The following is a 22118-nucleotide window of genomic DNA, read 5'->3' as shown; positions in this document are numbered from 1 at the left end:
CAGAGCATTTGTTTTTTTAGATGGGGTCAGTAACCTCCTTTTGAAAGCTAAGCTAATAAGAAGAATGCAAATAATTCAAGAAACTATAACTATATTCTAGCCGGCGGGAAGGCTTTTCAGGAAGATTAGTCGCCCAAAGAAGAGTTGGCGGGCATCTAAATCTCCCAAAATATTTTTGTCTGTCTCTGCCCTTAAAGGAAAACTATACCCCCCAAGCAGGCCTGGACTGAGATTCAAAATAGGCCCTGGCATTTCAGCTACACAGACAGGCCCAAACAGCACCTCACCAGCCCAATAAATAGTGACTGTCTATGGCAACTTACAGCAGCCCCTCTGGCATTTGCCAGAACCCACAGATTGCCAGTCCGGGCCTGCTCCCAAGCCCCAAACAATGTAGGTCTCTATAAAAAGATATTGCATAAAACAGCTCAGATGTAAACCCCTGCTTCATGTAAATAAACCATTTTCATAATAATATACTTTTCTAGTAGTATGTGCCATTGGGTAATTTAAATAGAAAATTGCCATTTTAAAAAATAAGGGCCAGCCCCTGGGATCGTAGGATTCACTGTACTCACAAACATACCAAAAAACCATACCGGTTACGTCACATGAGCCAATAAACAGACAGAGTTGTGTCTTTTGCTTCCACACTTCTTCCTGTTACAGTTAGAGTTGTAGTATTTCTGGTCAGGTGATCTCTGAGACAGCACACAGACCATCACGAAATGGTGGCTCAAGGCAAGAGATGTAAAAGGGAAATATTTACTTAAATATATACATACCTCCCAACATTTTTGAAGTAAAAAGAGGGACAAAAAATTTTTTTCCGCACGTAGCGCAGCAATTTTTTGAACACACCCCTTTCTGTGGCCACACCCCCTATTTACCATGTTTGTTTTACAAAATTTGCCAGGTTATGAAAGTTCGAAAATATTTCTCCTTATCTAAACTGTGTTTTTGTGTCTCAAAATTGTTACAAAGTATCTTATTTGCACCTGTTAGCTGTTTTGTGCTCTCTGCTAAAAGCCAATTAAGTGAGAAACTTTGTTTCTTTTTCAGGCTGTTCAGTGCATAGAAAAGAGGGACTTTCCAGTACAAATGAGGGACTGCGGGTTGAGCTGTCAAAAGAGGGACTGTCCCTCCGAAAAAGGGACAGTTGGGAGGTATGATATATATTCCAGTTTGGTAAGATTTAATATGCCACTTAATATGATATAAACTATCTGTTGCTTAAGTGTTCATTTTGGGGGTATAGTTTTGCTTTAAGTTAACTTTAAGTATGTTCTAGAATGGCAAATTCTAAGCAACTTGAATTGGTCTTCATTTTTTATAGTTTGTTTAATTATATGGAGTACTCTTTCCAGCTTTTGAATGGAGGTCACTGACCCCATCTTAAAAAAAAAAAAATGCTCTGTAAGGGCAGAGACACACGGGCAGATTCGGCGAGATTTAGTCGCTAGTCGACTAATCGCCTCTTCTTCGGGGTGACTATCTCCCCGAACTGCCTTCCGCCTGCTAAAATGAAAAATCGACCCGAAGTTTCCTCGTAAGGCAACTTCAGGGGTCTTCAGAAATCCAAGAGCTGTGAGTGCTATTACGCTGGCGTTTTCTCATTATAGCAGGGGAAGGTAGTTTGGGAAAATTGTCGCCCTGCAGAAGAGGTGATTAGTCGCCAGGCGAATAAATCTCCCCAAATCTGCCCGTGTGTCCTGCCCTAAGGCTACAAATGTATTGTTATTGCTTCTTTTTTTTATTACTCCTCTTTCTATTCAAACCCTCTCCTATTCATGTTTCAGTATTTTGTTCAATCAGTGCATGTTTGTTAGGGTAATTTGGACCCTGGCAACCAGATTCCAAACTGGAGAACTGCTGGATGAAAAAAAAAATAAACACATATAATAAAAACTGAAGACCAATTGCAAATTGACTCAAAATGTAATACTCTACGTCAGGTGTCCTCAACCTATTTTACCCATGATCCACATCCAAAGAACAGCACAAGAAGGAAAAAAGTAACTGGGAGGTACTATTATGGATCGTAATTGACTATTTGGAAGCCCCCTATGTAGACGGGCAGCCTACAGGAGACTCTGTTTGACAGTACACATAGTTTATATGCAAACAATACTTGCCTCCAAGGCTGGAATTCAAAAATAAGCACCAGTGTTTGAGGCCACTGGGAACAACATCCAATGAGCAATTGGGATCCCTGCGCTATATCATACTAAAAGTTAATTTAAAGGTGAACAACCTGTTTAATTTTCATTTCTATTGGTGTGAAGGAGAAATACAATATTTTTCATAAGCTGAATTAACACTTTACATGTTTGGTTTTCTCAGTATACATTATACTGTTCCTTGAAAAAATATATAAAACACTTTTTATTTTTAACAAAAAAAACTGTTTTGAATTTTTTTTCTTTAGAAAACAACATTATACAGTTCCACCCAACATTGGGTACTAGAATTTTAAAAAAAAAATATGTATTGAAGAATTCCCTTTCCCAGTATTTTGCAGTGTGTATATTTTTCTTACATACTGATAAAAAAATAATAGTGGACGAAGCTACATTGTGTCTTTGTTATGGAAATATAAATGAAGGCCATAGAGTAGGTAGAAAAAGAAGACAGAGAATTGATTGCCTGTTTTGAAATGCATCAATGATGCAGGACATTAGAAAAATGTTACATTACTTTAACCATATGCAGCATTTCTGCTTCAAACTGTCTTTTCCTATCAACCTTATTCATTCACATATGTGAATTCTAAAGATAAAGTGAATCTTTCTACTGGGCATTGATGAGGATATTTCCTCTGTGAAATTGCACCAGCGGTGCTGGGTAAGCACAAAATTGGATGTCAGGACTACCAGCCATTCAATCTTTCTAACAAACAACCTTATGCAAATATGTGTCTGAAAATTAATGAATGGTCTCTTATTCTCAAAAACAACTGGTCATTCTTGCAGTCATTCTCTTGAACACTATCTTATCTTGGCATATATGGCCAATTTAAGTATTGTTAGTGTTTGTTAAAACTAATGAACTATAAAAAGGAAAATTGACTCAAAGGATGAAAGCATAATGTTGCCTCTGTAGATCCCTGGTAAGATCTCCCTGAGTATGTAGTCCAGGTGTGGGTCCATAGATAAGATATTAATGAGTTACAATAACCATAAAGACGTGGCTAAACTGAAAAAAGGAATGGAACGATTATTATTTTTGGTAAATTATGTTGGCATCAATACTGAAAGTTATTGCATTATAAACAATTAATTTCTTCTAACTCTGTGGTAAGGGGAAGGCCGTTTTCTGTTCAACACAATAATTCCAATGAGCCCTGAGCTCAACTCAACTGAACACACGTGGGGTGAATTGGAACACTACATGCCAATCACAAATGATTGAAAGCAAATAGCATTCCAACATCTAGTAGAAAGTGTTCTCAGAATAGTAGAGATTTTGTTTTTGTAATTAGAATTTAGACAGGCATTCGAGATTCCTTTGTCCCACACCAGATCCTAACCCACTTCCTCCCAAACCCAGCCCGGCCTGCTCTGTTCCCCATTTTTATAGATTTGCACGTGCCCTGTGGCACGATTTTGTACAGGGAACGACCCAAAGCCTGCAGTGTGAGGTCACAGGGGAGGAGAGCAGAAGAGAGAGCTTAAAGGGGACCCGTCAGCCAAAAAAATTATTCAAAATCCTATTTTATCACATTAGTCAAGCAAAATGAACTTTAATTACACTATATATATTATTTGAATCTTGCTTCCTTCTGTATGGGATTTCAAAATTATAGCAAGCAGGCAGCAGCCATTTTGTGCACACTGTTATTAAGGAAAGCCTTGCATCATCTCAGAATCTTGTTTGTGCACAGAATGAGGGACCTGATGTCCATTCCCATGCACTGGCTACACAATTAAATGGTAAAGAGAATGGGGGAAAATGTGGAGAACAGTGAAATCTAGGAAGTGCTGAATGGAAAGTGAAAGTAATTGTCTGCCCAGGGCATAGAGGAGGGGCAGACAATATTTGATTTACAGCTGAGATTTTTAAATGAGCTTACAACAGCTATGAATGCTTGAATAAAAAATAGAAATTGGATTTCATGTTTAATTTGAAAAGGACTTTAATTATGCAGATTTTTGTGTCTGGGTGACAGGTCCACTTTAACCTGAATATTTTTGCGGCCCAAACATTGGCAATAAGACTTTTTTCATAAACATACATTGAAATTATTAGTTGATCAGTGCTCCTTGGCCCTCTATATGTCCCCCCCCCATTAAAGATCTCACCTGAAGCTAGTTTTTGCAGTTAACTGGAGACTAAGGGCTCTTACAGACGAGCGTTTTTACCTGCGTTCCCCTGCGTTCCGTTTTTCTGCGTTCAGCCGCAGGGGAGCGCAGGGATAAACACATTACATTTTTTCCAATTGGGCTGTACTCACACAGGCGCGTGTAGGAGCCGAACGCGTGTTGAGACGCAACATGCTGCATTCTTCCTGCGTTCGGCGCCTACACGCGCCTGTGTGAGTACAGCCCCATTGGAAAAAATGTAATGCGTCTATCCCTGCGCTCCCCTGCAGCTGAACTCAGAAAAACGGAACGCAGGGGAGCGCAGGTAAAAACGCTCGTCTGTAAGAGCCCTTAATCAGGATTTTTTAGTTTGATTTGTGCAGCATTCTTCACTACTGGGGTAATGACATTGTACTAGGCATCCCTGGCAAAATAATCTTTGAAGGGTCCAGGTGCGCACTGCAACCCCCCCCCCGCCCATTCACACCTACTACATGCAGGAAGCCCCCCCCAGGACTGCAGCATCTGTTCTTCACTAACACTTGAATTGCCAATTAATCGCTCACAAAATTTACACCAAATATGATGCAGTGAAATCTAGTAAGAGCTTTTTCTTTGTATAGAATTAATATTAATATTAGACACTGAAATATCTACAATTTTACTTTTTAGGTGTCTCACTGTCTTATAAAGGGGAGATACTTTTTATTTACCCTGTGGCTGCCCTTTGGTGTTAGTGAACCAAGCAGTCTAGTAACAGTGCTGGTCAGAGTTACACTGAAAAAAATAGTAGAGTGCCAGGTGTTTTATGTGCAGCAGTTCAGTGCCAGGCTCCGAATACAGTACAAAGTACTGAAAAGACAAGATAAAGACAATATCCTCTGCCAGTAGCATTATTTATCTGCTCAGTCTATAAGTGCATTATTCTTTATGGGTGCAGGGGCACCTATTTGCATCCTGGTGAAGAAAAAGTGCCCTGAGGCATACTGAAACAAAACCTGCTTTGTTGGTTTGTGTTTATGTTATTGCTTTATCAAACAGTAACTAGCTATAATACTACATAGCTGCCAGTCTTCTATTACAAGAGGCAAGAAGGAAAGAAAATGTAACATCTATAAAACATTCATTGTCTCCAGCACACTGACTAGTGGTTTGAGTAGAAGACAGTGATTTCTGCAATAATTAGCTGTCATACAGATGTCACATGTTAAATGACCTATGAAATATTCAGGCAAAACCAGAGGGAAAAATGAAAGCGAAGCAGTTGGGGGTGCCGATTGAAATTCTATTAGCGGAAAGGCACATTGACTGAAAACATGTCATAATGGTCATTTTATCAGTTTACTACCTGTAACAGCATCTTATTGTCAGGGAAAGTTCTGCATATCATACATATGAATGAGGCATTTTGCTGTAGTCAAAAACCTGCTAAACTGTCAAGACAAGTAATAAAATGTTCAAGGTAAAAAAAAAGCTTTGCAGCAGGTTAAACTGAATGTGTTCCTTTATTTTGTATTCTGTGATAAATATTTTAGACTATCTTGATATTGATATAGTCAACAATCAAGTGTTTATACATTTGCTGCTTCCTTTAAAATAGTTAAAGATTTTCATTATTATATTCATAAAAATACTGGATTTTTTTTTCTTCAAATGCTTAGCAAAATGGCTACAAGTGAAAGGATATAACTGTACAGGCACTGTAACCCTTTATTCAGAGAGTTCCGAATTACAAGAAGGCCCTCTCCCATAGACTCCATTTACATCAAATAATTCAAATTTTTTATTTTCTTTTTCTCTGTAATAATAAAACAATACTTTGTGCTTGATCCCAACTATGATATAATGAATTCTTATAGGAGGCAAAACAATCCAATTGGGTTTATTTAATGTTTAGAAGATTTTTTTTAGTAGACAAAGTATGGAGATCCAAATTACAGAAAGACCCCTTATCTGGAAAACACCAGGTCCTGAGCATTCTGGATAACACATAACATATCTTAGGGGCAGATTTATCAAAGGTCGAGTTGTACTTTTCAGTCAAAAACTCAAATTTTCGGGTTAAAAAAAAACTTGAATTTTTCGTGGGTTTATGAAAAAAACCTCAAATGTTTCTGGTTGTTGTAAAAAAAAAAGACCTCCTAATTTTTCATGATTTATTATATCCCGAAGCTGGGAAGCACTCCTATCTAAAAATAAAAAAGCTGAAACCTGTCAAGGTCATGTAGAAGTCAATGGCAGAGATCTCTTGAACCATATGAAGATGTTTATAGCCTTCATGATGTTCGGGATTTTTTTCGGTGGTTTTTGATCAAAAAATCGATCAATTCAAGCAATTTGAGTTTTTTTCTGGTGGAAAACGCGATTTATTTTGAGTTTTCATGTTGTGCACCCTAAACTCACTGATTCGAGTTTTTTCCATTCAATCTTATTCTTAAATCGGAAAATAATCGAGTTGTGAGTTCAATTTAGGTATAAAAGTCCCAAACCTCTAAAATTTGACCTTTGATAAATAACCCCCTTAGTGTATTTTAATGTATTGTGCCTAGTCCTTATCTATGGTGACGCTTCCATTTTCTTTTGACAACGTGAAACAGCTTTCCATTCATTCTCCATCTGTATTTATTCTTGCACGCCAGTTGTTAGCATTGCTGTGTAACTTTTGCTTAAAATAATATGGCTGATTATCACCCACATATGTTCTTCAAGGAAAGGTTGGCCAGTATGCCTACTCTTTAAAAGACAAGAAAGCCCCCTACAACAGATTTTACCATTCAGTTGCCCCCCTTGACACTCCACAACTGCTATGTTTGTACTTGCCGTATAGATCTTGCTTTATTAAAAATCCTCTGCTGCCAAATGTTAGGCACCCTTAAGTGATTGTATTTACTTATCTGACACTGCGGGCCGGTGCTCCTATCAGCAGAAAACTGAACCACAGATCGATTCTCTTCCTGCTTCTTCTTGCAGCTGCACATGTGCAGTATTTAAGTCTACTGTCCAAGCATCTGCCCTGGGAAATTTAAATAGCCAAGAAGAAGGAATTGTGGTGCTCGCTGGAAGAACCCCCGGGCCGGTGCAGTTTTCTGCTGATAGGAGCACCGGCCTGGGGTTTCAGGTAAGTAAATACAATCACTTGGGGTGCCTAACATTTGGCATCCCCAAGTGGAAAATGACTTTCCTTTAACAACAGTGTCCAAAAAAATGGCTGCTGCCTGCTTGATGCGATTATGATTTCCAAGACTAAAAGAAATAAGTTTGAAATAATTTACATAGCATAAGTGACGTTTATTTTGCTTGACTAACATCATAAAATAGGCTTTGGAATTATTTCTTAGGGTGACAGGTCTGCTTTAAAACGTCTCAAATAAATAGGATAGTTATTTTGGCAATGAGGACTTGTTGAAGACGTTAATAAAAAGGTGGACATCCCCTTTAAGGAGATATTAATCTAGATATGTTACTGTGCCGGGCTAAATTCTGCACCTATTATAGGTTCTTTATAATGTAGAATTGTACAATATTTAGGTAGGATTATTTTTACATTAGAACTGCTTGGTGTGTTCTGGCTTCAAATAATTGGTTATTAAAAAAAACAAGTTTCCTTCAGGGTTTCTTGCGTCCCAGTTTTATTTATAGTAATTATCAAGATGTCAAGATGTAAGAATGTGCCAGTGATGTGATACAGACATTGTTTTGAGAAACCAATGCCTAAAATATAACATAAATATTTAGAAGAGCAGAAAGCAGGTTCAAATAAATAGGTTATCCATCTGTATAACAGATTTATATGTTTGCAGTTATACTGTATGTTTGCTATATTGATATCTGTGATTGAAATCATTCCCAACATCTATTATAGAATATTAGCAGCTATGAATACTGGAATACGAGAATATAAAAACAAGCTATAGATTTAAGCCTATTCATATTTGTAGAAAAGGAAAGGGTTTCCTTACTGCTAGTTAGCATCGGAAAACTGACATTGGAAGGCCATTATCAACCTTTGAGCACCATGGGCTAACCTTGAGACATTTTACTTCCTACCAGGTTTCCCCCCTTTTTTTCAGTGCTTAGTGACATTCCTGAGGTGAAAGAAACAGCCTTTTGTGATGGAAAAATGTGTTTAGAATTTCACCTAGCCGACAATCTCGTCCTGGGAGCAAAACAGCCAGTAACTGGACCTCAAAATCTAAAATAAGGTCACAAGAAGTGCCTTTGGGAATTGTGAATCAAATCTGATATTTTTAGCACCTGTTCCTCTCTGCATGTATCAGCTCTTCGACTTCTCTTCTACTCTGTATCTTTCCTTCTACTTGTTATACACCTTGCCTTTTGTTTATTATGAAGATACCCTGTGTACATTTTGCACAGGGTTTTAATATACAATTTTACCAATATTATTATTTTACTTTAGGGTCATGGCTGACTGGGAGATTTGTCGCCCCTGTTAAAAATGCACACCTGCTAGCAACAAATTTATTTATTTTTTTTTGTTAGTGGGAGGGATGTCTTCTGTATTCCATGCACCTAGCAAAATGTTTTACATCAACCTTTGAATGCAGCAAATGTTGTTTTTTACTTTTCCTTCTCCTTTAAAGCATAGCATCAAAAATTAAAATTTACATGACTTTATTTCCCTTTAACACTGGATACTGTAGAACTATTTTATTTGTGCAGTTTGTTCTTTCTTTAATAATAAGAGCAGATAGAACACAGCACAAAGGATTGCTGGAAGCAATTTAGGAACTAGCAAAATTAGCCGAATAGAAAAGGAACATCTGGCTTTATGAACAATAATAAATCAGCTATGGTACGATAAAGACTTGTTTACTATGAAAAGCAGGTCACAAGTGTGGAGTTTCCTCCTGTTAATACAATGCTGCTGTCTGGAACTCTTTATAGATAAGGCATTTAAGGATAAGGTTTTTTTTTTTTGACATCTTCCTTTTCGTGTGTCACATCATTAAACATGAGCACGATTTCCGTAGCTGCTGCAGGAAAAACAATCAGAAGCAGTTTTCCCCTTTCTGAGAATTCATTCTGTGATATATTTTAGCCTAATACAAAATGTGTTTGAGATCTATCGCTATTAGTGTGCCTTCCATCTGGGGTTCTGCTGTTTTCTTAGTTCAAGTGAAAATCTAATTATGTTGCAGCTGACTCTTTCAGCCATATTATTTTCAAAACAATACTGCTCAGAATTATTCCACTTTTTGTTGGAAAAAAATAGCATTTCTGTCCAGAGTTAGAAGACAGTGTACAAAAAAACAAAGAGAATATCAAAGTGTTCTACCATCGATCAGGATAAGGTACTCCTGCCAAACAGTGCTGGCATGGATAGATTATGTATATGTGTCCGGTTTTGACCTGGACAGCCCGGTATTTTGAAGGGCTGCCCGGGTCAAAACTTCCTGCCCGGTTTTCCTTATTTGGAAAAGTGGGCAGGATTCCCTTGATTGACACGGCAATCAGCCGATCGCCTCGTCATAGCCCTGCCCCCTGACATCATAGCCACTCCCATCTACATCACTGCCCCACCCACAGATGTCACGGCACTGCCCCCTGCCCGGCAGTAGAACCCACATTTTACGTTTTTCAGGGGACAAGGGAAAAATTATGTAAAATCTGGGAAAATGTAAAAGTCAAGGAAATTTGTTAAAGCAATGTTAGCACAGGAGTCCGTTTTAATTTGATATACAATTACTGTGTTAATAACAAGGGTTAAGCATTGCAACATTAATGTTACACTGTAGGGAGCATATTCAAGGCTTCTCTGTCAGTGGCATAAACGACCTAAACCAATAAGTTATTGATGCAGGACTAATTGGAATTGACCATTTAAAGGCAGAACAAGGCAGAACAATGGCAAAACATACATCTGGTTAGTATGTTAAACCTCTTTATTTCAATAATATTCACAGAGAATAAACAGCGATTTTTGGGTACATCAGGACAAGATTTTTATGTAAAATCCGGGAAAACATTACTTAAAATCAGGAAAATGCACCTATTGAAATGCATTATAAATTGGTGGGACCACAAATAAAAAATGTAAAATGCACAAAAACTTAAAATCAGGGTACTTAAAATGGAGGTTTTGCTAACTATCTATATATGATTTAGCAGAAGGACATGGAGTGCTAAACGTTTCGGTCCTTGTTAGGACCTTTATCAAGGATGATATCCTTGATAAAGGTCCTAACAAGGACCGAAAGTTGGACACTGATTAGTGTATCTAAATAAAATTTGGAGAATTTTCACAAAGGGAAGTGCTGGTCCTGGGATGATTCATTCCTAAACTAAACTGTATGTTTGAGAAATTGGCCGTGCACCCCGAAGGCTACCTGAGCTACCTGAGTCCTTGCGCTTAACAAAATAGAGGCACCCAAGTGCCTGTGTCTAGGGTGGCAGCTTTAAGGGGGCAGCCCTCAGGTGCCTATATAAGAAATTAATTTATGTTACAAACGATCTCTGCTAGAGACTTGTGAGTAAATCAGAAGTCTACATCCATGTTACATTATGTTGTTCATTTGCTTAGGACTGTGATGGTCAGAATGCAAGAAGTCGGGGGGCTTGTATATGGCCCTGGGTAATCAAAAGGCCCATTCATTCATTATTTTTATTTTTTTATGCGGGTTAATGTAGGCACAGCATGATAGCTACTCCAGTTGTCAAATGAAGCACCATCATTATTTTCAGTTTCTAAGTGTGGCAATGTGAATTATTTTTTTTTATGTGCATGCATACAAACATATCTGTGCACTCTGTGTAATCTGTAACAGACCAAGGCTTCATGGTCGGTAACATAGCATGGAGGCCACAGCTTAGCATAAAGGGCCTGCATTTGCACGTAACCTTGAATGACAATTTAGCAGATGTTGAAACCAAGAAATGTTATTGTTTTCTAAAAAAAACATAACTTGATGCCAGCAACAACGTTCAGAATATTTGTGATAGGGGCATGTTTCCCACTGTGTTGCATCACCTCTAATTTTAACACTCTGTAACCTGAGAAGGTCCATTTCTGTAGTTTTGAAAGTGAAATGTTGTCCCATTCTTGCCTGATATAGGATTTCAGCTGCTTAACATATGGGAGTCTTCTTTGTCATATTTTCCCTTTCATAATGCACCAAATATTTTTATTGCTTGACTGGTCTGGACTGCACCCGGACTCTATGGAATTATGCTGTTGTGATACATGCAGAGTACAGATTGGCTTGAGAAAGATGTCTGGATAGCATTATGTTACTCTAAAGCATGATTATATTGTTCAGCATTAATGATGTCTTCCCAGATGTGCCATGTGCACTACTGCACAACCATACCATCACGGGTGCTGGCTTTTGAACTGTACGCTGATAACAAGCTGCAGGGTCGGACTTGATGATTGGGGCCCACCGGGTTCCAAACCTCCGGGCCCCCTGCAGGGCGAGTAATGCGTGAATGATGACGCACAGCGTATATGTGCGAACGCTGGTGCATAAGAACGCACAGATGCCGCCGTGTTGGCCTGCAATTTGTTGGGGGTTTTTTGGGCCAGCTGAACGGGCAGCGGGTCTGTCCAACCCTGACAAGCTGGACCTTCTCCTCTTTAGTCTGGAGGGCACCGTATCCACGATTTGCAATAAGAATTTTAAATGTTGACTGGTCAAACCCAGATTTGTGGTGAGGCCACAAAGGCCGGTTCTAGTGTGGCAAATTTTCAGGGACATGTCACCCAACCACACAGCTCCCCAGCAATCCGGCTTATGTGGACGCACTCTCATGCGCGAAAGCAAGCAGGTGCTAGGACCTTGTGACCTAGGGGCGCCAAAGAAGAAAATCTGGCCCAGGACCGTTTTCCACTTTGCCTCAGTGCATCGTAAATAAGGCCCAGAGAAGGTGGCGTGTTTCTGAACCATGAAAACAGTCACATACTGTCATTCCTCCTCCCCTTTATAAGTATGCATTTAGGCAGGTAGTGTTCTCCTGGTACCTGCCAACCTCAGACTTTTCCTTCAGATTGCCAGATGGTGAAATACAGGTATGGGATCCGTTATGCAGAAAGAAAAAAAAAAAAAGAAAAGCTCTGAATTCTGGAAAGGCCATCTGCTATAGACTCCATTTTCTCCAAATAATCTAAATTTTTTTAAATGATTTCCTTTTACTCTGTAATAATAAAACAATACCTTGTACTTGATCCACACTAAGATATAATTAATCATTATTGTTTGCAAAACCAGCCTATTGGGTTTATCTATTATTTAAATGATTTTCTAGTAGACTTAAGGTACTGTATGAAGATCCAAATTACAGAAAGATCCATTATTCAGAAAAGCCCAGGTCCCAAGCATTCTGGATAACAGGTCCCATATCTGTACCATTTATCATTATTATGACACTACAGTTTTGGGACATGCTTTTGGATACATTTAGGAACTCCACAGTGACTGTTCCATTTGAGGGCATGTCCTTTTACACAGTTTATTTACTATAAGATCTTCTAAAGACAAGCTGGAAGTGTATGAGTATGCATAAATGTTTTCCTAGGCACTTTTCCAGTTCACATTGATGTTCTTAAATAAGCCACTTCAGACGAAATCAAACTTTTAAAAGCATTTTTTTTTTCTATGACGGCTCCTGCTGTGATGCAGTGGGGCCAGCTGCCTAGTGGGTAATTCTCTATGCAGAATACCGTTCCAGGCAGAAGCGATCTCCTGTTGCTATGTCAATGCACTGAGCTCTTTAGGGACAGAGCAGCATCTATGTGGCCTGGATCATCTACATAACCCCCATCTTGCACATAGCATGCAGCTGAACATTATGTTCAGCTACACATTACCTTTCTGTAAATTTAGCTGGACATCATTTTTGGAAGCATGGATTATTTTGACAGAAGGTTAAGGCATAATGGGTTTCTCGTAATTGAATGTTTGAAGTTTGCAAATTCACCATCCCAGAGTGAAAGCAATTCAAAGTTAATGAAACAGCAAAAAGGAATGACACACAATCAGAGAGGTTCGTATTCTGACACGTTTTGCACCATGTTCTTTATCAACATTGTCATTAGCACTGCGTATCTTGACAGCGCTATATAAATAAATGATGATGATTAGCACATGTCCACATTTACACCCACAAGGAAATAAGCACAAACGATTTAAAGGGGTGGTTCACTTTTGTTATGTTATCTTTTGATATGTTATAGAATGGCCTAGAATTCTAATAGTTTCAGTTGTTTATTTATTTTTTATAGTTGTTAATTTGCCTTCTAACTCTTTTCAGATTTCAAATGGGGGTCACTGACCCCATCTAAAAAACAAATGTTATCTAAGGTTACAAATATATTGTTATTGCTACGTTTATTACTCATCTTTCTATTCAGAGCCTTCCCTAGTCTTCTGGTCGAGAAATTCAGTTATAGGTCTGGGAACTATTATTCAGAATGCTCGGGACCTGGGGTTTTGTGGATAAGGGATCTTTCCGTAATTTGAATCTTCATACTTTAATTCTGCTATAAATCATGTAAACATTGGTTTTCCTTCCAATAAGGATAAATTATATATTAGTTTGGATCAAGTACAAGGTACTGTTTTATTATAACAGAGAAAAAGGAAATAATTTAAAAAAATATTTGATTAAAATGGAGTCTATGGGAGAGGGCTTTCCCATAATTCGGAGCTTTCTGGATAACGGATCCCATAACTGTACTGACACGTGCTTGCTATTGTAGTTGAACGAATCAGGCCTTTTACAAACAATAACCGTGAGTAAATTACATTTTTATATGAAAATAAGCTGAAAATATTACTAAGTGTTTTCATATATTTATTTCTTACATTATTTTCACTCAAAATGTTGGTTACATCGCAAGAAATATTACAAAGTTTAGTGTTTTGTTTGTAGGAGAAAAAAACATAACAGAAATTTCTGTATTTCATGTAGGTTTTCCTACAAATATAAACGTCATTAAACTTTCATTGTGAAATGAGAGGGTATAGATGTTTGTGTGTCATATGTCTGTGTGCTCCCTAAATTTGCCCAGTAATTTAGAGGCAGATTAACAGTATCAAAATATGAGATTAGAGCTCACCACCGAAAAATTCACCAACTATGGGATTTCGAAAAGCGTATTTATCAAATTCTAAACTGTTCTAATCTAACTTTCACCCACTGATCAATAAACTTCTAAAAATCCCATATGAATGAATAGAAAGTAGGTACGTTTTTCAGTGGCGATCTTTAATCTCACGTTTGATATGTCTTCCCTTTAATGTCTCATTCTCAAATAAGCATTGTAGTTAAAGGCAAAGAATGTGCTACACTGGGGGGCACATTTACTTAGGGTCGAATATTGAGGGTTAATTAACCGTCAAAGTAAAATCCTTCGACTTCAAATATCGAAGTCAAGGATTTACCGCTATTCATTCGTTCGAACGATCTTAGGAAAAATCGTTCAATCGAACGATTAAAGCCTTCGAATCGAAGGATTTTAATCCATCGATCAAACTATTTTCCTTCGATCAAAAAAAGCTAGGAAAGCCTAGGTAGGTTTTAGGTGGCGAAGTAGGTGGTCGAAGTTTTTTAAAGAGACAGTACTTCGACTAGTCGAACGATTTTTAGTTCGAATCGTTCGATTCGAAGTAGTGGTCGAAGTAGCCAAAAAAATCATTCGAAATTCGAAGTATTTTTTATGCTATTCCTTCACTCGAGCTAAGTAAATGTGCCCCTCAGTGTGACTTAAAATTTAAGAAGCCATTTCATAGTGTAAGTTCATTGCAATTTCAATATTTCAGTCATCGGATTGAGACCAATACATTCTATTTGCAATAGATAACACTATTAATACATTGTTTCTTGATTTTTAAGTCACCTCTAATTCTTAACATCCATTATATTAATTTTGTATTTTTAGTGGTTTTCACGGTTTTAGCCTGCTAATACCAGGCTTTTGACTCACCAGCACTTTTTTTTAGAGTCAGTGACCCTAGTGGGGCACAGTCAATATATGTATATGCACCCAGGCAATAATTATTTTGGACATTTACACACTCATGAACATCTTGGTCTAATGTAAATAGTGCCACTACTTTTAGGCAGCTTTGTATGTAATTTAATTTCCATATTAAAGATGTATGTACTGTAGGTAATACTCACAAATTGCAGCATATAACTATTACACTGAAAGATCATGCAGTATAGCTCAACAAGACCTTTATTCTGATCTAATGGCAAATGAGAAATTAAAAACGTCATCATATTTTGTGTCCGGTGACCTGTTGCACAGATACATATTACATAGTATTTATATAAAATACACGTTTATAGAGTTTGCCACATGCACAAACTTTTACTCTAGGCATTTTTACACAAACAAATTATATTGCTTTGTTAAAAATGATGTAGAATAAATCTGATTTTCCTATAGAAAGTTTACTACTGGCCCAGAGTATGTTCTAAAATAAATAAATATATATATATATATATATATATATATATATATATATATATATATATATATAACAAACATATATATTCCCCTGTTTGTTATAGTTATACAGGAGCAGTGACCAGCTCCATGTTGTAGCTCCCACCCCCTCCAACTATAGTCAGGTGATCCCACTGGTGTCTAATAAAAGGGCAGCCAAGTTTGGGAGTTTTACTTTGAAAGCAGCTAGTAAGTTGCAGGTAAAACGTATTCGTCCCTTTTATAAAATGTATAATTAAACCATAGAATTCTTAATGAATCAAATGAAAATTGAGCATAGGACTGGCCAGATATGGGATGACTTTGACGTAGTTGGCCAGCTTAAATATATTGCAATATATGGACAAACAATCCCTGTTTTGTTTAAAGGGTAAGGCATTTTTCAGTAGCAGTATGCACAAAATGTCGCTGTCTTAAATATATTGATAATGGGTTGAGTGCAGAGGAATTTTGTATTTGTCTATATATATATATATATATATATATATATATATATATATATATATATATATATATATATATATATATATATATATATACAAGGACCTGATCATCAGACCGGCGGACAAAGGTGGGGCAATCGTGCTTCTGGATTTATCCTATTACAGAACAGAACTTCTTAACCAACTCTCTGACACCACCACCTATCGCCTTTTGCCTGGCGACCCTACCCACAATTTTAAAAAAGAACTTGACTCATTCTTATCAATGGCCAAGACCGCTGGATGGATTGATACGGACACCCACAAGTTCCTCACTACACAGTACCCTAGGACACCGATCATTTATACTTTACCTAAGGTTCACAAATCCCTGGCAGCCCCTCCTGGGCGACCAATCATTTCAGCAGTGGACTCCCTGTATCAATCCATCTCTACCTATGTGGACCAATATCTACAGCCAATAGTCAGTACCATGCTCTCCTATACCCAGGATTCGGCCCACGTCATCAGAAAACTAGCAGAACTTCCTCCGATCCCCTCGAACAGCATATTGGCCACCATGGACGTGACAAGCCTTTACACGGTGATCCCCCATGACCAGGGGATTCAAGCCTGCAGGAGAGCCCTTGTATCCTCTCCCTCCATAGATGTACCCATTGAGTTCTTGATACACCTCCTAGAACTGACATTATCCAGGAACTTTTTCCGGTTTGAACACTCTTTTTACCTTCAACTGGCAGGGACCGCAATGGGAAGTGCACTGGCTCCATCCTACGCCAATATTTATATGCTTGACTTTGAAACAAAGTACATTCTCCCACTACTGGGACAACAAATCCTCACCTACCTCCGCTACATAGATGATCTTCTCCTGATTTGGACAGACACGGAGGAGGCACTCAAATCCTTTCATCAGGGGCTTAACATGATTGACAGCCCCATAAAATTGACCCTCAATTATAGCAAGGAAGACATTGATTTTCTAGATTTAAACATTTTTCTATCAGGCCCAGAAGTGGGCACCCGTCTCTTTAGGAAGCCAACAGACAGAAACTCGATCCTGCATGCCAGCAGCCACCATCCTCCGGCCTCCATCCGAGGGATCCCATACTCACAGTTTTTGCGTGTGATACGCAACAACAGCTCCAGATCCACAGCTGTATTGCAGCTCCGAGAGATGCTGGATAGATTCCTTGACAGAGGCTACTAGCCTGGCATGTTATATGAACAACTTGAGAGGGCACTCCAACACACCCAAGCTGAACTTCTCCAGCCTATTTCCATCAAGGAGCCCACTTTAAAAAAAACCTTGATTTTCTCCACCACTTACTCCACAGCATCTGGGCAGCTGAAGGCCAGCATTAACAAACACTGGCCCATGCTGAATATGGATGAGTCACTTTGCCTTCATTCCTCTGAGAAACCTCTGATGGGCTATAAAAGAGGAAAAAACTTGCGAGACCTACTGGTAATAACCGACCTCAAGGGGATCACCAATACAGAGCCCGGATGGCTTACTACTCAGAAGAAGGCTGGCTGCTACAGGTGCCCGGATTGTGTTACTTGTCGGTGCTTACTTACAGGACCTGACTTCCCTCACCCACATACGGGGAAGAGGTTCAAAATCCGGAGTAGACTCGGGTGTTGCTCGACTTACATCGTGTACCTCATAACGTGCCCTTGTGGCCTGTATTATATTGGTAAAACCACCTCGACTCTGAAGGAGCGCATAGCCAACCACCGTTCATCTATTAGCAAAGCACTCAAAGAAGGCAAGGCTCTTCAACCGGTGGCTAGACATTTTCTAGCCGAGGGACACACTTTGCCCACTTTCAGATGTATGGCCATTGACTACCAACCACCCTTGCCCAGGGGGGGCAACCGGGACCAAGCATTATTGAGGAAGGAATCCAGATGGATTTACACATTGGATACTGTGGCCCCACGTGGCCTTAATGAACTATTGCCACTTGGATGTTTTATCTAGAACATCCGATGCATTGGACTTTGTCATGTCCCTTTTACGTTTGCAACATTTCCCTTTTTGTTATTATCCATCTGTTGTCTTTTCCCTCCTTATATTGTAGTAACCTTTTCCACCTAATCTAGCTGGATACATGGCACAGCTAAGTGTTGCAACTTTGTTGCTTTTAATCCCAGTCAGATCCATGACTCGCTTTTTGGGCTTAGGTACAGACCTATGGGAGTATCGGGCGAAGGAGCGGAAGGTTTGGCTCCTTACACATGAGCGACACAAGGTTTTCAGTACGTGGGCACACAGGAAGGTGGTGCGGCTGCTTTAGCAGAATAAAGTTCCGGTGCCAGGATGTAGGTGGGGAGTGATGCGCAGACCTGAGAGTATTCGCACTCATTTGAGTGTGTTACTGTCATGCTGCTACACACCCGAGTACCTGCTATGCAAATTCCGGCCTGCGCTTGCCAGGGAATGACTGTTGTCACTACCTGTGGGTGTTCCCTTCGGGCCGAACACTCCGCTCCGCCCCACTGTCTCCTGATTGGCCACAAGGGGCCCCCACCTCCACTGATCACTGCCTGGGCGTCTGGACACGCCCCCTAGCTCTGTGTACGTTCATTTATGCTTATACTACTCCCTACTCTCTGTTTCTGCCTTATACCCAGCGAGGAGGTCTGTACTGTTGTTTTAAACCACCATGTTTTACACCAGTTAGTTTTTCACTAAGCTCAGCATGTTTCATGTTACATGCGGTTGCCTAGCAACCAGACTTGGCGCCATTATGCTGTTTTAAACCCTGCACTGTGCACTGTGTTCTGTATTTCCCTGAAGAAAGTTCCTGTGTGGAACTGAAACGTCGGATTGAATAAACCTGCTCACTTTCTTGACATTATATCCTTGTCTTCAAATCCTTGGAGTGCTGTCCCACCCTGCACCTGTATATATATATATATATATATATATATATATATATATATATATATATATATATATTTCTCCTATTAAACATGGCTGCCACTAACAAAAGGACATTTAGGGGCCGATTCATCAAGAGTCGAATATCGAGGGTTAATTAACCCTCGATATTCGACTGGGAACTAAAATCGTTCGACTTCGAATATCGAAGTCGAACGATTTTGCGCAAATCCTGCAATCGATCGATCGAAGGATTTTTTGTTCGATCGAACGATTAAATCCTTCGAATCGAACGATTCGAAGGATTTTAATCCAACAATCGAAGGAAAATCCTTCGATCAAAAAATCACAGGCAAGCCTATGGGGACCTTCCCCATAGGCTAACATTGACTTCGGTAGGTTTTATCTACCGAAGTAGGTGGTCGAAGTATTTTTTAAAGAGACAGTACTTCGATTATCCAATGGTCGAATAGTCTAACGATTTGTACTTCGAATCGTTCGAATTCGTTCGAATTCGATCGAATTTAACCAATTCAATGGTCGAAGTACCCAAAAAATACTTCGAAATTCGAAGTTTTTTTAATTCGAATACTTCACTCGAGCTTCATGAATCGGCCCCTTAGTAATCTGCTTATTATTTAGTAAACATTTATTTGCTAAACATAATTTGTCTGCTTTTTGTTTTACTTTGTAGATCTCTACTGTAGTCCAATATCCAGTAAAATACCTCATACAAATGGGCGGAAGGATATTCTATAAAAAACAAACCTAAAAAATGTAAATTTCGAAATAAACTGATATCTAGGGGCGCATTTACCTAGGGTCGAATATCGAGGGTTAAAATCCTATACCGCTATTCCTATGATTGAACGATCGAAGGAATAATCGTTCGTTTGAGCGATTAAATCCTTCGAATTGAAGGATTTGAATCCATCGATCGAAGGATATTCCTTCGATCAGGAAATTGTTAGGAAGCCTATGGGGACCTTCCTCATAGGCTAACATTGGCCTCGATAGGTTTTAGGTGGCGAACTAGGGGGTCGAAAATTTTTTTAAAGAGACAGTACTTCGACTATCGAATGGTCGAATAGGCAAACAATTTTCACTTCGAATTGTTCAATTCGAAGTCGAAGTAGCCAATTCGATGGTCGAAGTAGCCAAAAAAATCATTCGAAATTCGAAGTTTTTTTTATTCTATTCCTTCACTCGAGCTAAGTAAATGTGCCCCCTAATGTTGAGTACGCTAGAACTGGGTACATAACGTACAGTGCTTGATTAGGTTTTCACTATTTAATTATGTCAAACCCCAAGCCCCATCTAACGGTGTAAAAATGTGCATAACAACCTTGTATATTGCTACCTCTGTTTAATTTTTTTTTTAAACGGGTCTACAGAACACTTTGTTTGCTGTAACCACATTAACATTACATGGTCTGGAAAGAGGCCTATTGTTAAGTCAGAATCCACTTATTTGGGGAGGTTGCCAAACAAACAGATCTTAATGGTGATGTTCACCTTTGCATTTACTTTTAGTATGATGTAGAGAAATTTGCATTTGGTTTTCATTTTTTATTATTTGTGGTTTCTGAGTTATTCAGCAGCTCTCCAGTATGTGGTTGCTAGGGTCCAAATTACCCTAGTAACCATGCACTGATATAAATAAGAGACTTGAATATGTATAGGAGAGGGCCGGAATAAAAAGATGAGTAATACAAACTACTGTAGTAATAACAATAAATGTGTAGCCTTACAAAGCATTTGATTTTTAGATGGGGACTGTGACCTCCATTTGAAAGCTGGAAAGACTCGGAAGACGAAGGCAAATAATTAATTAAAAAAATTATACAAAATAAATGCAGTCCAATTGAAAAGTTGCTAACAATTGGTCATTGTATAACATATTAAAAGTTATTGGTGAATGTATCTTGGCTGAGACTCTTAACCAAAGCCATCAAAATGGGTCCATTCTACAAAGAAATCTTTGTCATAAACCTAACTAAACTGCTTCTTTTTTGAATACGAGGAAACTAATTCAAGGCACATTTTCATTAATTTAAATGTGAAACACAACTCTAACCTTCTCTCAAGCCTCTCAAGTGATATAACTTTGAACAAAGCTTTGGCTGCATCAATGGGACAGCTATGCATAAGTGCCCTGTTTGTAATGAACCCTCACCATAACCATTTGTAACTGAGCCCCAGAGCCTCTCCAATTAAAATCATGAAAAGTATGTTCATCAAATATATGAATCCTATACTCCTTAAAAAAAAGGGGAAAGCCGGAATTGTCTGTTTGTGAAATACGGTGCTGCTTTACGTGACAATCTTCAACCCTCATATACAATTTCACTTTCACCACAATGCCAGATATCATTTAAATGGGTTTAAGTCTTTTCATGCTAATCATTTACTTCCACGCTCAAAAACCACAAAATGCTACTTTTTAAAGAAAAGCATTTATTTATGTGTGTGTCTGGCCGGGTCCCCCCTTCAGCTGGATTCGTGCCCCTTGAGCTGCGCATGGCTTGCATAAAAAAATCTTCCAAGGGTACTGCACACACTTATAGTTCAGCCACATACCCTGGTGCTCCCAGAAGTTAAACAATATAGATAAGTAAATGCTGGTGCACACAGGGATTTTTTTCTTCAGGATATATCTTAATTCAATCTTGAATTGAATAAAGATATATCCTTGAGGGAAAAAAAGAAAAAGTCCCTGTGTGCACCAGCATTTAATATATATATATGTGTATATATATATATATGGGTTCTCTGCTAATTATCCTGTTTTAAACTTTACTGCTTAAGCAACTACTTTAACTATGAGGTCGTTGGAATAATTTTATAAGAATAGTAGAAATGTAGACATTGGGGTTGAAATGAATGGGCTTTACTTCTGCTAAGGCTTTTAAAAAAATTACAGCATAGAGGATAACCAAGCAAATTAAGCAATCCTGGCTTGGGGCATACTATTTGTACTTGTATAAACACTGGCCTAAGAACAGAACAGATGC

Source organism: Xenopus laevis, chromosome 8L (genome assembly GCF_017654675.1).
Source record: "Xenopus laevis strain J_2021 chromosome 8L, Xenopus_laevis_v10.1, whole genome shotgun sequence".
Taxonomy (NCBI): Eukaryota; Metazoa; Chordata; class Amphibia; order Anura; family Pipidae; genus Xenopus; species Xenopus laevis.
This window is presented reverse-complemented; position numbering follows the sequence as displayed.